The sequence below is a fragment of the Pleurodeles waltl genome, chromosome 1_2, assembly GCF_031143425.1.
Source record: "Pleurodeles waltl isolate 20211129_DDA chromosome 1_2, aPleWal1.hap1.20221129, whole genome shotgun sequence".
NCBI lineage: Eukaryota > Metazoa > Chordata > Amphibia > Caudata > Salamandridae > Pleurodeles > Pleurodeles waltl.
In genome coordinates this window covers 202591974-202605713 of record NC_090437.1, presented here as the reverse complement: position 1 = coordinate 202605713, position 13740 = coordinate 202591974, and positions in this window count along the sequence as shown.

Here is a 13740-nt window from a genome sequence, read left to right as displayed (position 1 = left end):
ATACATATTGCCTTTGTCTCCTCTCCCCCGGAGAAAAGAACAGGTGTACAGAAATTGAAAAGCTTTCACTCTATGAATGTGCAGATTGTGTGCCTGGCGGACCAGTACATCTCCCATGTGAATGAAAAGTATCCTGGCTCTGTGCATGATGCCTTTCTCCTGAGGAATAGCAGCATCCCATATCTGATGGCTCAACTCCAGAGGCACAGGGTGTGGCTAATAGGTGAGCCCATGGCCCCCACCCAGTGTCTGTTGGTATATGGTTATGGGGTTGGCCCTAAGGGTGAGTGTCTGGCTACCAGGTATCCCTCGATATTTACAGGTGACTCTGGTTACCCCAACCTCTCATGGCTACTGACCCCAGTGAGGAATCCTAGGACAAGGGCACAGGAACGTTGCAATGAGGCACATGGGCGAACAAGGAGGCCAGATTCAGGTGCCTCCATCTTACAGGTGGATCCCTGTGCTACTCACCCAAGAAGGTCTGCCAGATCATCGGTGCATGTTGCATGTTGCACAAACTGGCTTTGAAACGCCAGGTGCCTTTTCTGCAGGAGAATGAGGCTGGAGATGGTTGTGTGGCAGCGGTGGAGCCTGTGGACAGTGACGAAGAGAAGGCAGAGGAAGAGGATGTGGACAACAGAACAATTATAATACAACAGTACTTCCAGTGACACACAGGTAAGACACTGTAACCTCACGTTCCATTGCTGTTTCGTGAAGTGTATTTTCTCTGGTTGGCTGCTGTTCCCACTACAAAGGCCACTTATTGTACCCTTTAACATGTCTATTTGCAGATAATTGTGCCCTCCTGTGGCTCCTGGTGTACTGACTGCAGCACATTACAGGTCATAACTATGTATACATCACTGTACAGTCTATTTGCAATGTCTACTGATTGTTAAACAACTACATCCTTAAATCAGTTGACATACTCCATACTTGTTTTTTCCAAGGGTGTTTATTTCTGTGCTGAGAAGTAAATGGGGATGTGCAATGGGCTTGGGTAATGGTGAAGGAAAGTCCAGGATAGAGTATAGTCTATTGGTATCACAGGTGCATTGTCCAAGGGGGCATTGGAAGGGAGCAATGTCAGCTCAAGGTGGACAGGGTGACAGAGAGGGACACAGGGGTGGCAATCAAGGGAGTCTTATTTCCTGGCGGGGGTCTTGGCAATGTTCTCTGGCTTCTGCCTGGATTGCAGGGACCGTTTGCGGGGTGGTTCTCCTTCTGCAGGGGGTGGGGTGCTTGTGGCCTGTTGTTCCTGTGGCGGGGCTCCTGTCCATTAGCGTCAGCGGAGGTGGAAGGCTGTTCATCGGTGTGGCTAGTGTCAGGGGCCCGTTGGTGTGCCACTGCCTCCCTCATGGTGTTGGCCATGTCTGCCAGCACCCCTGCAATGGTGACCAGGGTGGTGTGAATGTCCTTCAGGTCCTCCCTGATCCCAAGGTACTGTCCCTCCTGCAGCCACTGGGTCTCCTGCAACTTGGTCAGTATCTGGCACATGGTCTCCTGGGAATGGTGGTATGCTCCCAGGATGTTGGTGAGTGCCTCGTGGAGAGTGGGTTCCCTGGGCCTGTCCTCCCCCTGTCGCACAGCAGTCCTCTCAGCTTCCTTGTTGTCCTGTGCCTCTGTCCCCTGAACCGTGTGCCCACTGCCACTGACCCCAGGTCCCTGATCGTCCTGTGTTTGTGGGGTTGCCTGGAGTACCTGTAGTGATGGACACACTGCTGATTGACTTGTCCTGTGGACAGGGGTATGGGCCTGCTGGGTGGGTGCTGTGCTGGTGTTTCCTAAGTGGGGAGGCTCTGTGGTGGGATGGGACTGTGCCTGGTTAACCGACTGTCCATAGGTCCCTGATGGGCCAGGTTGGTCATGCACATCCAGGCGTGCAGAGCTGCTGTCATCACTGTGGGCTCTTCTGGGGGAGGCTGGATGTTGCTGGTACCTCCTCTCCGGTGACATTGTGTGTGGGTCCTGTAGGGATGTAAATGCAGTGTTATTGTTACTGCGTGTGACATCTTGTACATGGGTATGTTTCCCTCTATGGTTGTTATTACCAAGGCAGCTTTGGTTTGTGTGAGTTGTAATTTGGTTGGTTTAGTGATTGTCACTACTGTGCATTCTCTGGTGATGGGTGTCCATGCACGGCTGTGAGTGGTGTCCATGCATTGGTGGTGTATGCAGTGCTGGGTACTGGGATGGGTGGGTTGTGATGGTGGGGTGTATGTGAGGTGGTGGAGTGATGGGGTGAGGGTAGGAGTGGGGGTATGTGATGGCATGCAGGTAGGGGGTAAAAGTAGTTAAGATTTGTCTTACCAGAGTCCTCCTGCTACTCCTGCCAGGCCCTCAGGATGCATTATTTCCAAGACTTGTTCCTCCCATGTTGTTAGTTGTGGGGGAGGAGGTGGGGGTCCACCGCCAGTCCTCCATACTGCTATCTGGTGTCTTGCTACCAGGGAACGCACCTTACCCCGTATGTCTTTCCACCTCTTTCTGATGTCATCTCTGGTTCTTGGGTGCTGTCCCACGGCGTTGACCCTGTCCACGACTCTCTGCTATAGCTCCATCTTCCTTGCAATGGATGTCTGTTGCACCTGTGATCCGAATAGTTGTAGTACTACCCGGATGATTTCCTCCACCATGACCCTTAGCTCCTCCTCAGAGAACCTGGGGTGTCTTTGTGGTGCCATGGGTGTAGTGTGTGTGGTGTATGTGAGGGTGTGTGGGGTGATGTGTTGGGGGGTGTGCTGTGAGGTGCGTGGATGGTGTATGGGTGATAGTGTTCTGTGGCTCTGGTTCTGTGGGTGCTCCTGGCGTGTCCCTCTCTCTGTTGTAAATTGTTTGTAGTGGTAAAGGGTTGTGGGTAATGTGGGTGTGTGTTTAATAGTCGTGTGTGTGTGGTGTGTGTGTACGTGTGTCAGGTGTGTGTAGTTTGTATTGATCAATGTAGTGTTCTTTTGTATGTGTGTATTTTGAGCGCGGCGGTATGTAGCGCCAATGGTTTACCACGGTTGAATGTCCGCCGCGATGATTCGTGGGTCATAATGCGGTGGGCATATTTCGGTTGGCGTAATAGTGTGGGTTTTGATACCCCCATTTTTATCACTGACCTTTGGTGTGGCGGACTTGTGTGTGGGTCTATATAGTGGCGGATTTCTATGTGTGGGTCATAATATGGGTAGCGGTATACCGCTGCATTATGTTGGCAGCAGTCAGCATGGCGGTAAGCGACACTTAACCGCCAATGTCATAATAAGGGCCAAAATGTTCCATCTGTATGCAGTTGTAGGTAAAAGAGGCAGTATTTCTGAAATTATAAAACAAAGCATCTGTAATTTATTAATACACGGACTAGGGTTTTTAATGAAAATTACTGTGTACATACTTTACCACATGAGATGTTTGAATGGAGATATTGCCATTTCTAGAGTAAAACACTGTGCTCACTGTTAGAAAATGTGTCAAGAGGAATGTGTCACTTTACAAATTGTTATGAAACCATGTTTGAAAGCATGTCATAAGTTAATTGTGGATAAAAAATGCAGCGATTAAAGTGGTGGAATTTTTTAACAGAAAGGAACATGAAGTTAGTGGTGCAGCACAAATATATATGTGAGAATGGGTGGAAAATGTGGAAATCTTCGGACAATGTAGTGATGTATCATTATTATCAATTGCTGATCAGAATGTAACTTTATTGTTTGTGTTATTTCATTTTTTAGGCGAAATCTCTGAAACTCAGACATATCATGTCACAAAATACTTGGATGAGTAAAACAAAAATTCTTTACTTTTAAAGAAGGATGTAACAGTAACTGTGTGGAAAGTTAGGAAAAAATGTAATTGCACAACTGATGTTCTTCTTATTACCTACAATGACATTTATACCCTTGGAGAAACTTGCTCTGTGTAGTTCTACTCTACTTGTTTTTGATAGCAAAAAGTTATCCTTACTCAATCAGAAAAAAGTGCTTTATTTATATAAGGGGGATATTATCGGCCTGAGCATTAAGAACCTGAGCAGGCACAGTGTCACCATGTTCAAAAGATAAGGACACCTCTGAGGAGTTATCAAGCTCTGCTTGAACAAGGTGTTGAGGGTGCATAGCTCTCAAATGTTGTCACACGCCAGTGGTACTATGGTGTATTTCTTGTTCTTGCTGTCCTTGCTGAACTCCTTTTTGCATATTTCACAACTCAGCAAAGATAAACAATAATCTGCTAAATTTATTGTTTTTACTGATGTAGCTCTTTAATGTTGTTATTGTTTGTTATGTTGTTACATTGGTTTTTTTATTTTTTAGATTAAATGTATAAAGTTAAGAGGATTTTAGAGTAGCCCCCCAAAGATATTATTTCTAAAACACCACTCTCCCAAACCCAAGATGGGGTGAGTTTACTTGATATCCCCCAGGAAAACCGTAGGGTCCATAAGATACTGACCTGGTCTAGCAGTTCGGGCTGGACTGTTCCCCTGGGGAACAGGGTCAAGACTGATTTGCATATGGCTGGGTCTAAACTGGGGTGACGTGACGAGCAAAATAACGATGGATTAAAACCGGATCTGTGATTGGGGGTGAGTGTTTGAAAAGGTTTAAAACTCTGTCCATCATTTTATTTTGTTTTGTGATTTTGCTTTGTGCGCCGTAAGTGGTAGGGGTATGTCCAGACGTGGGACAATTGCTCGCTGCGCGACTGGATTCAAGCTAGCCTGGATGATGAAGGGAGATACCCTGAAACTGGTCCCAGGATGGTTGTTTTCTGTCCAGGGAGGACCTGGCCTAGCAGTTCGGGCTCAACTGTTCCCATGGGGAACAGGGTCAAGACTGATTTGCATATGGCCTTATGCTAACTTATGGTCTTCGTCCAGGAAATGGCGGTTTTCCATCCGACACCCCTGCTAAATCTATGTATTTTATAGGGTCCTACAGCAGTATACTTGACTTCATTCTTATTGACGTGAGGCAGTGGTATACTGTTCTAGACCTCAATGTGGGTGACCAATACAATAGCAACCATGCCCCTCTTATTATAACTTGCGACAGCCAACTTCTTTTGGGAAACTCTGCACGATCACCTCATGAAGTTTCTTTCCCCCTAGAGGTTTCTTCCAATAAACGCACCCTGAAATGGTACTCATTTAGAAACTCACCCAAACTATGGGGGAAATTTTACAAACTAATTCTCAGTTATCAACTGCTTATTATCTCTTCTCTGTATGACCCAAATGAAGTGTTGGATTTGCATGGGGACTTATTTGCAGCTGTAAGAATGCTATTCATTAAATCCAGTGGTGGGAACAAACGACTGGGTAAAGAATTGTACTTAAGGTGGTTTGGCAAGCCATGTAAGGATGCCAAGAGCAATCTCTTACGAGCTATTAAATCGAAAGACAGAACTGAGATAATGCATGCTAGGCGCGAATACACATCTGCTATTAAGTCCAGTATACACTTATGGGAGGAAACATCGTGGCAGGAACAATGTATGGCGGCTAGGGATAAAGACTCTTTTAGCTTTTGGTCAGAAATATGCATGGTGACAATTCAAAACCTGATTTTCATATTCCTTCTGAGGTTTGGACTGCTCATTTTACCGAATTATACAGTCGCGATCCCATCATTGCTTGTGTCCTTGAAAATGATCTCATTGAGGAATTGCCTCCTACATCCAGCCTTACCCGTTTCTCCCGTAAGGAAACTGAGATGGCTCTTAGGGCCCAAAAACCAGGTAAAGCCCCCAGACTGGATGGTATACCGGTGGATCTCTTTAAATCTGATCCTGTCTGCTGGGGTCCCTACATAAATAGGGTGTCCAATGCCGTTTTAGAAAGTGGCAACTATCCTAAAACCTGTAAGGGAGCAATTATTGTCCCTATTTATAAAAAAAAGGTAAAAGGGGGCTACCGGGAAACTATAGACCCATTAGTTTGTTGGTCAACTTACAAAAAATATTTTGTCATCAGGTATTGGGTAGATTAAAGGACTGGATGGATGCCAATCAAGTATTGAGTCATTCACAGGCTGGTTTTCGACAAAAGATCAGTACGGTTGACCAGGCTTTTCGTTTCCTCACGATCAAATGGAGGGTAGTGGACGTGGAGGCCAGGAAACTCTTTGTCGCCTTTGTTGACCTTAAGTCTGCCTTCAATTTGGTCCTACGTAGGAAAGTGTGGGGAGTTCTGAACAAAGCTGGAGTGCCGGGCCCCTTATTAAATCTGATTAAGGAGTTGCACTCAGGGAGCTATGCCAGAATTAGATGGGGGGACGCAAGGAGAACTAACAGGCAAGATTGCATTATGCAGAGGAGTCAGACAGGGATATGTGTTGGCCTCTACTCTGTTTTATATAGATTTATATAGTGATGCCCCCAAGGTTGTGGGAGAAAGGGTACCGTGTCTGCTCTTTGCAGATGATACTCTGCTATTATCGCAAAATGCCTCCGGCCTAACTAAATTGTTAGACAAGTTCACATGCTTTTGTAAAGACTGTGGTTTGGAAATACATTCTTCCAAAACCAAGTATATGGTGCTTGGTGACCCCAAACAAAAGGCTAGGAAAAAAATATATTTGGAAAGAGAGGCCTTAGAAAGAGTTATTGATTTTGATTATTTGGGTTTTAGGTTGGAGAACTCCCAGAAATGGAAGGCACACTTAGCTAAGTCCGTTATGAGTTTAAAACAGAAATCGGGATGCATTTTGAGATACGTTGCCAAATCCCCTAGTTATGCAATCACTCCTCCATTAGAAATATATAAAGTCCAGGCCAGGGGTGGAGTATTATATGGTGCAGAGCTATGGGGTTATTGTAATCTAAATGATCTGGAGAAAGCTGAAAACTCCTTTTTGAAAATGCTATTAACAATTCCTGCAAGCTCCCCAACCTTGCCCATTCGGTTAGATCTAAACCTTTACTCTATCTCACATATCGCTGCCTTACGGCATTGACCTACTGGCTTAGGTTATGGTCCTCGGATATTTTTGGCCCATATAGAGCCGGGCTTAGTACCTTAGTGAGCGCACAAGCCCTAAAAAGGGTTAGGTGGTGTAAATATGTGAAAGAATCTCTCTTTGCTCTTGGATTGTGCAGTTTCTGGTTGGATCCTGCACATCTCCCCAAAAATGCTGTTCAGCTTGTGAAGGATGCATATTGGTTGAAAGTTCAAGTGGAAAAACTAGCAGAGGTTCCCTAACCCAGTTTAACTAATAGTTTTTTATCCTTGAAGTGCCACTATGAATTAGAGGATTTTATGGACATGATTGTTTCCCCTTTTGCACAAGCACTTTTTATTAGATTTAGGTTGGGAACACTACCACTCGGTTCGTTTACCTGTAAATGGCCCAACTCAGGTGCTGACAGTGATTTATGCCCAATGTGGTGTGGAGTTGTTGAGCACTTAGCGCATTTACTATTTTGTTGCCCTGCGTATTGCAAGCAAAGAGCACGTTGGCTCATTCCACTTTGTAGATCCATGGGCTTTGCGAGTGGGTCAGTTGCTTTTAGGATTCTTAAATCAAATGCCCATGGCGAAGTGGCATGTCCACTGGCGAAGTTTCTGGAGGACATATGGCCAATCAGACATAAATTTCTGAAGTCAGGAGTATGCCACTCAATTTAACCCCACTTCGCCATGAGCTGGTAATAGCAGTTGAAGTTAATCTTTTGTGTTGAGGTTTAAATGAGTTTTATGTGCTGTGGACTGTATTTATGTATTGTTACTTTTATGCATTAGATCATTTTCTTTCAAACTCAATTTATGTATTTTAAATGAGGGTTGAGGTGTTTGATGTACTGTTTTATGTTGCCATTTTTATCCACTTATCTTAATACTTTTTTTAATATGAAGTATTTATGTTTTTTTATCTGCTTTGATGGTATTATTTTGCAGAATAAAGCTATCTATCTATCTATCTATCTATCTATCTATCTATCTATCTATCTATCTATCTATCTATCTATCTACTACTACTACTTATTTCTTTCCTTAATAGCTTTTAAAGATTTGAAAATTAACAGTCTTCTAATGTTGACTTAAAGTGACAGTTCATTCTTCAAGAACTGAAGCTGTTCCGCATGTATTTGCATGTTTAAGGTACCATATGGAGATTAGTGCTTCTTCCCATTGTAGAATAACGATTTTGATACAAGGGGCAGGTTTTGGTACAGAGGCATATGTATTCTCATAGTATATGACACACTGCTGTCTACTGGTAGAGAGGGCAGTTCTTTTGTACATCTTAGTATATATGTTTGCCACTCTAGAGAGAAGTTTCTACACAGAGGTCTATCTTTGTGTACACATTACTACACACCAGTCCCCAAGATGAGCTATTTGAGACAGAAGTAAGTGTGTCCTTGCATTCAAACGTGTACTCTGGTTGTGTCAGGCATGGTTGTCACCAGGGAGGATACTCCATTTTATACTCTACTAATGACATTCATTATCATAAAGAGAGGCATGAGCAGAGACAGCAGTCTCTACCCAGATTGTATTTTGTACGTGTTGCATTGGGGAGATGTCTAAGCTGAGAGGGCAGTGTGTTTTCATATCATAGTCTCCGTAGTTGTCATGTAAGATATACTTATGAGTATTAAGGTAGTTTCACCTGCATACTTTACTGTTATTTCTTTTATAACGGAGAGATGTATGACCACAAAGGTCAGCCACTTTTCACACCCTAATGTGCACAAGCATCATCCAAGAGACACATCACAGGAGAGAGTCAAGTCTCTCTATGCACTATTCTACTTAGAGTTAGCATGCAAGAGACGGAGCTCAGGAAACAGGGCAGTTTCTCTATGATTAGAGAGATAAATTGTTCTCAAACCCTACAAGATACACCTCTTACCCTCGTAAGATGTGCTAGCAGAGAAATTACTTTCTTCCCAGACTGAACAACATATCACTGTTGTTCTAAGGAGAGGTATGAGGACAGACACTACTTGTTTACTACACTGTACTGTATATCCAAGTTTTCGTGGAGATAGGGGTTAGTGCAAGAGGCAACATTTCTATACATTCTACTGTGTATATCTGTCAGACTGGGGAGAGCTGTTACTGGACAGGGAAAGCCATTCATAAACACTAATAAATATGGTTATTTCCCTGGGGAGAGTGTCAGTGGGGAGGCTAGTACTTGTTATAATTAGTATGAAAAAGTGAGGTCTTACATGTGAGGTGAGTACAATCCCCACCCTACTAGGCATACTACTGAGCCTGGGAGAGGTGTGAGTGGAGAGGCAGTGTATCTTTTGTAGCTTCTCTACACATCAGCTATATTCATGCAAGATCTCAGTAAAGAGGGCAGTGTCTCCACATAGTCTAGTTCTGGGGATTGTAAGAAGTAAATATTGTAATGAAGGAAAACTAAACATTCTTCCTCTGAAGTATTTTTATGATCTCGCAGGGTCATATTGAAAAAAGGGGTAGCAAAGATTTGGTGCATATAAATTACCCCCATTACAACAGGATATGTTCAGTGAAAATGCAAATTATGTTATACAAGTGTGCTTTTATGAGAAACTCGCAAGTGTAAAGCAGCAAACACTGCCCCTTCGGAGTGGATGCAGAGGACTGTGTACCTGACTCTCGCAAGAGGCCCGTGAGAGACAACCACTCTATGTATGAATCATCAGAGTGAAAAAAAAAGAGGTATGTAGAACAAACAACATACATAATAAAAGTATAGGGTAGCTCTGAAAAGAGCTTTTATAAGTAACATTTTCAACAACTGTATTTTTTTATGCTTTATAACATTTGTAACATTTTTAAATATATTTTTGTAAAGGGATAGAACAAAAACAAGAAAATGGAATGAAAACAAATCATCTTCTTCAAAATAAAGAGGAGAAAAATGTAGAAAGACATGTTAAAAAACCTACTGACTAGGTGGGCATTTATGATCCTGAACAAGCCTGTCCCCTGCTCTCCTGCTTGTCTCGGGAGAAAAAATAACCTCCTTGCAAAAACAGCAAAAACGGATTTGTTCAGATACAACAGTTTGTTATCTGCTTGCGTGGTGAGTACCTGGGAGGCACACTGTCACCAGGTAGGAAAGATATGGATGCCCCTGAGGAGTTATCAAGATCTGCAGCATGGGCTAACTCAACCCGAGCAAGGCATTCAGGGTGCATAACTCTCAACTTTCACCACATTCCAGTGGTACTCATGGACTATTGCTTGTTCTGGCTGCCCCTGATGAACTCTTTTTGGTAAATGTTACACATTACATATTTGACAGACTCTTTCTTCCGACCAGGCCTCATCTGAAAAAAATGCCAGATCAGGGAATCCCTGGGTTAATGAGGCAGCTAATGTGCAAGAACAGGAGGAGGGTTATTACTGAATTATATGACATTCTGATCACGTCGAATCAGCAAAGTCAGAGAGGAAGCCAAAAAGTTGTAATCAGAGAAAACCCCAATGGACAAGTGAAGGAATCTTTGTTTGCTAAAAAAAGACATCCATGTTAAAAAAAAATCACAATCCTTCTTTAAGATGACTTTCCTCTTCTGGGTGTCTCACAGGTACCTCGTGTCTCACGGGTGTCTTGAGAGAGGCCTGTGAGATTATAAAATACATTACATTGTAGTTAGGTTCAGATTTTACTTGCACAGAACCATAGAAATTTAGCAGTGATAGGTATGGTTATTTTAAGTAACTATAGCTTGTGCCATAAGGTAACTATAACTTCTCACTCATTACATCTTTTATAACATCATTGTTAATATTGATGTAACATTTGCAGTAAATTATTGATGAGATAACTGTGCATGGCAGTGGCATGAGTTATAGTTTCCTTATGGCACAAGTTATTGTCACTTGAGATAACCATAACTATAACTGCTGAATTTGTATGGTTTTGTGTGAGTAAAATGTGAACCTAACTATAATGTCCTGTAACATTTGTTCTTTTAAGTGAATGTTTATGTGTTTTAAAAGTTCTATTTCTTAACCACAACAACCCTGTAACCTTTGGTTACAGACACTCATAATATATGTTAGAAATAGTATCACTCATTAGTTGAATAGAACGTATACTATTTAAAAGTTTGTAGTACCTTGGTATATGTGCTTAACACTCATAAACTTTTAGAAAACACTCACTGCATGTTGCCATCAGTGATGTCATCTGTGATATCATTTGATATGTCATCAGTGATGTCACTGACCATGTCATGAATGATGTAATATGTGAGGTCATAAGCGATGCCTTGTGGGGCATAAGCCATAGTTATCTCAGGTGACTATGAGTGCAGAATTTCACTGAGCTTAACTATAACATCCGTGTAACCTTTGTTTTTTCCAATGAATTTCTAAGGTTTTTTTCAATTCTATTTTCTAACTATAATGTCCTTGTAACCTTTAGTCCCTCATTACAACCCTGGCAGTAAATCCCGCTTACCCCCGTGCAGAAGGCCGCCAACATACCGCTGCGACCGCGGAATTCCGCTCCAGGTATTACGACCCACAGCTTGGAATCCGCCACAATACAGACACCCACACAAGTCCGCCACACCAAAGGTCAGTGATAAACTGTCGATAACAAAACCGACACCGTCACGCCAACAAGAATACGCCCACACTATCACGACCCACGAATCATCGCAGTAGTCTTTCAACCGCGGTAAACCATTGGCAGTACACACCGCTGCGCTCAAAATACACACACATTTACAAAACACAACCACATTGGACAATTCAAAATACACACACCTGATACACATACACACACCACACCCACACACTCACACCACTATAAAACACACACCCACATTACCCACATACCCTTACCACAGACACACAACACCATCACTTACACAACATCCATGCACCTCAAACAACACACACCAACACATCCCCTCACACATCACAACAGACACCACCTCACACATCACCCACATCACATCATGGCACCTCAAAGACACCCCAGGTTTTCTGAGGAGGAGCTCAGGGTCATGGTGGAGGAAATCATCCGGGTAGAGCCACAGCTATTCGGATCACAGGTGCAGCAGACATCCATTGCAAGGAAGATGGAGCTATGGCGAAGAATTGTCGACAGGGTAAACGCAGTGGGACAGCATCCAAGAACAGGGGATGACATCAGGAAGAGGTGGAATGACCTACGGGCGAAGGTGCGTTCCGTGGTATCCAGACACCAGATTGCTGTACAGAGGACTGGCGGTGGACCCCCAACTCCTCCCCCACAACTAACAACATGGGAGGAGCAGGTCTTGGCAATACTGCATCCTGAGGGCCTTGCAGGAGTAGCAGGAGGACTGGACTCTGGTAAGGCAAATCTTTATTACCTTATCCCCCCCACCCCACCGGCATGCCATCACATACTCCCACCCTTACCCTCACACCCATCACCCCAACAACCCACAGATACCCCACCAACACAACCCACACATCCCAAAACTAAGCCCTGCATGTAACACCAATGCATGGACACCCATCACCCAAGCATGTCCAGTACAGAGACTCACTCATGCCCCCAAATCACCATTCACTCAAGCACCAAGCCAATAATGCAAGCACTGGAGTAGAGGGTCACTCACCCATTGCACACGATGGCACACACAGATACAATAACTATGCATTTACACCCCAACAGGACCCCTAATCAACGTCACCAGACAGGAGGTGCCAGAAATATCCAGTCCCCCACAGAAGAGGCCCACAGTGACGACAGCAGCTCTGCACACCTGGATCAAGATGACCAGCCCGGCCCATCTGGGACCTCTGGACAGTCGGTTCCCCTGCCACTGTCACAAGCCACCACAGAGCCTCCCCCCTCAGGAAACACCAGCACAGCACCCACCCAGCGGGCCCATCCCTCTTTCCCCAGGACACGTCAATCAGCAGTGTGTCCACCACTACAGGGAACCCAGGCAAACCCACTAACACAGGACGATCAGGGACCTCGGGGCAGTGACAGTGGGCACACGGTTCAGGGGACAGAGTCACAGGATAATAGGGAAACTAGGAGGACTGCTGTGCGACAGGGGGGACAGGCCCAGGGAACCGACACTCCATGAGGCACTCTCCAACATCATGTGAGCTTACCATCATTCCCAGGAGACCATGGCAACGGTCCTGGCCAAGTTTCAGGAGACCCAGCGGCTGCAGGAGGAACACTACCTTGGGATCAGGGAGGACTTGAAGTCCATTAACAATACCCTGGTCACCATTACAGGGGTGCTGGCAGACCTTCTCAACACCAGGAGGGACACAGTGGCACAACAAGGGGCCCCTGACACTGGCCTGGACGATGAACAGCCCTCCACCTCCGCCGGCGCTAGTAGAAAGGAGGCACCGCCACAGGAACCACAGGACACCAGCACCCCACCCCCTGCAGATGGAGAACCACCCCGCAAACGGTTCCTGAGATCCGGGAACAAGACAGAGAACATTGCCAAGACCCCCGCCAGGAAATGAGACCCCCCTGAATGTCACCCTTCTGTCCCACTATGTCACCCTGTCCATCCTTAAACTGCCATTGCTCCACTTCCTATGCCCCTTTGGACAATGCACCTGTGAAACAAATAGACTGGACTCTGCCATGGACATTCCATGGCACTTCAATCACGAAACAATCTGGAGTCAGTCTGTGCTTTCACAAATGTGTAATTGCAATAACTATGGAATATAGCAATGTCAATTTACTTGTTCACAAACCAATGTAACACAGCTGTAGGCCAGGAGTAAACAGAGCTGAGGGCACAAAGTGGGGCCCA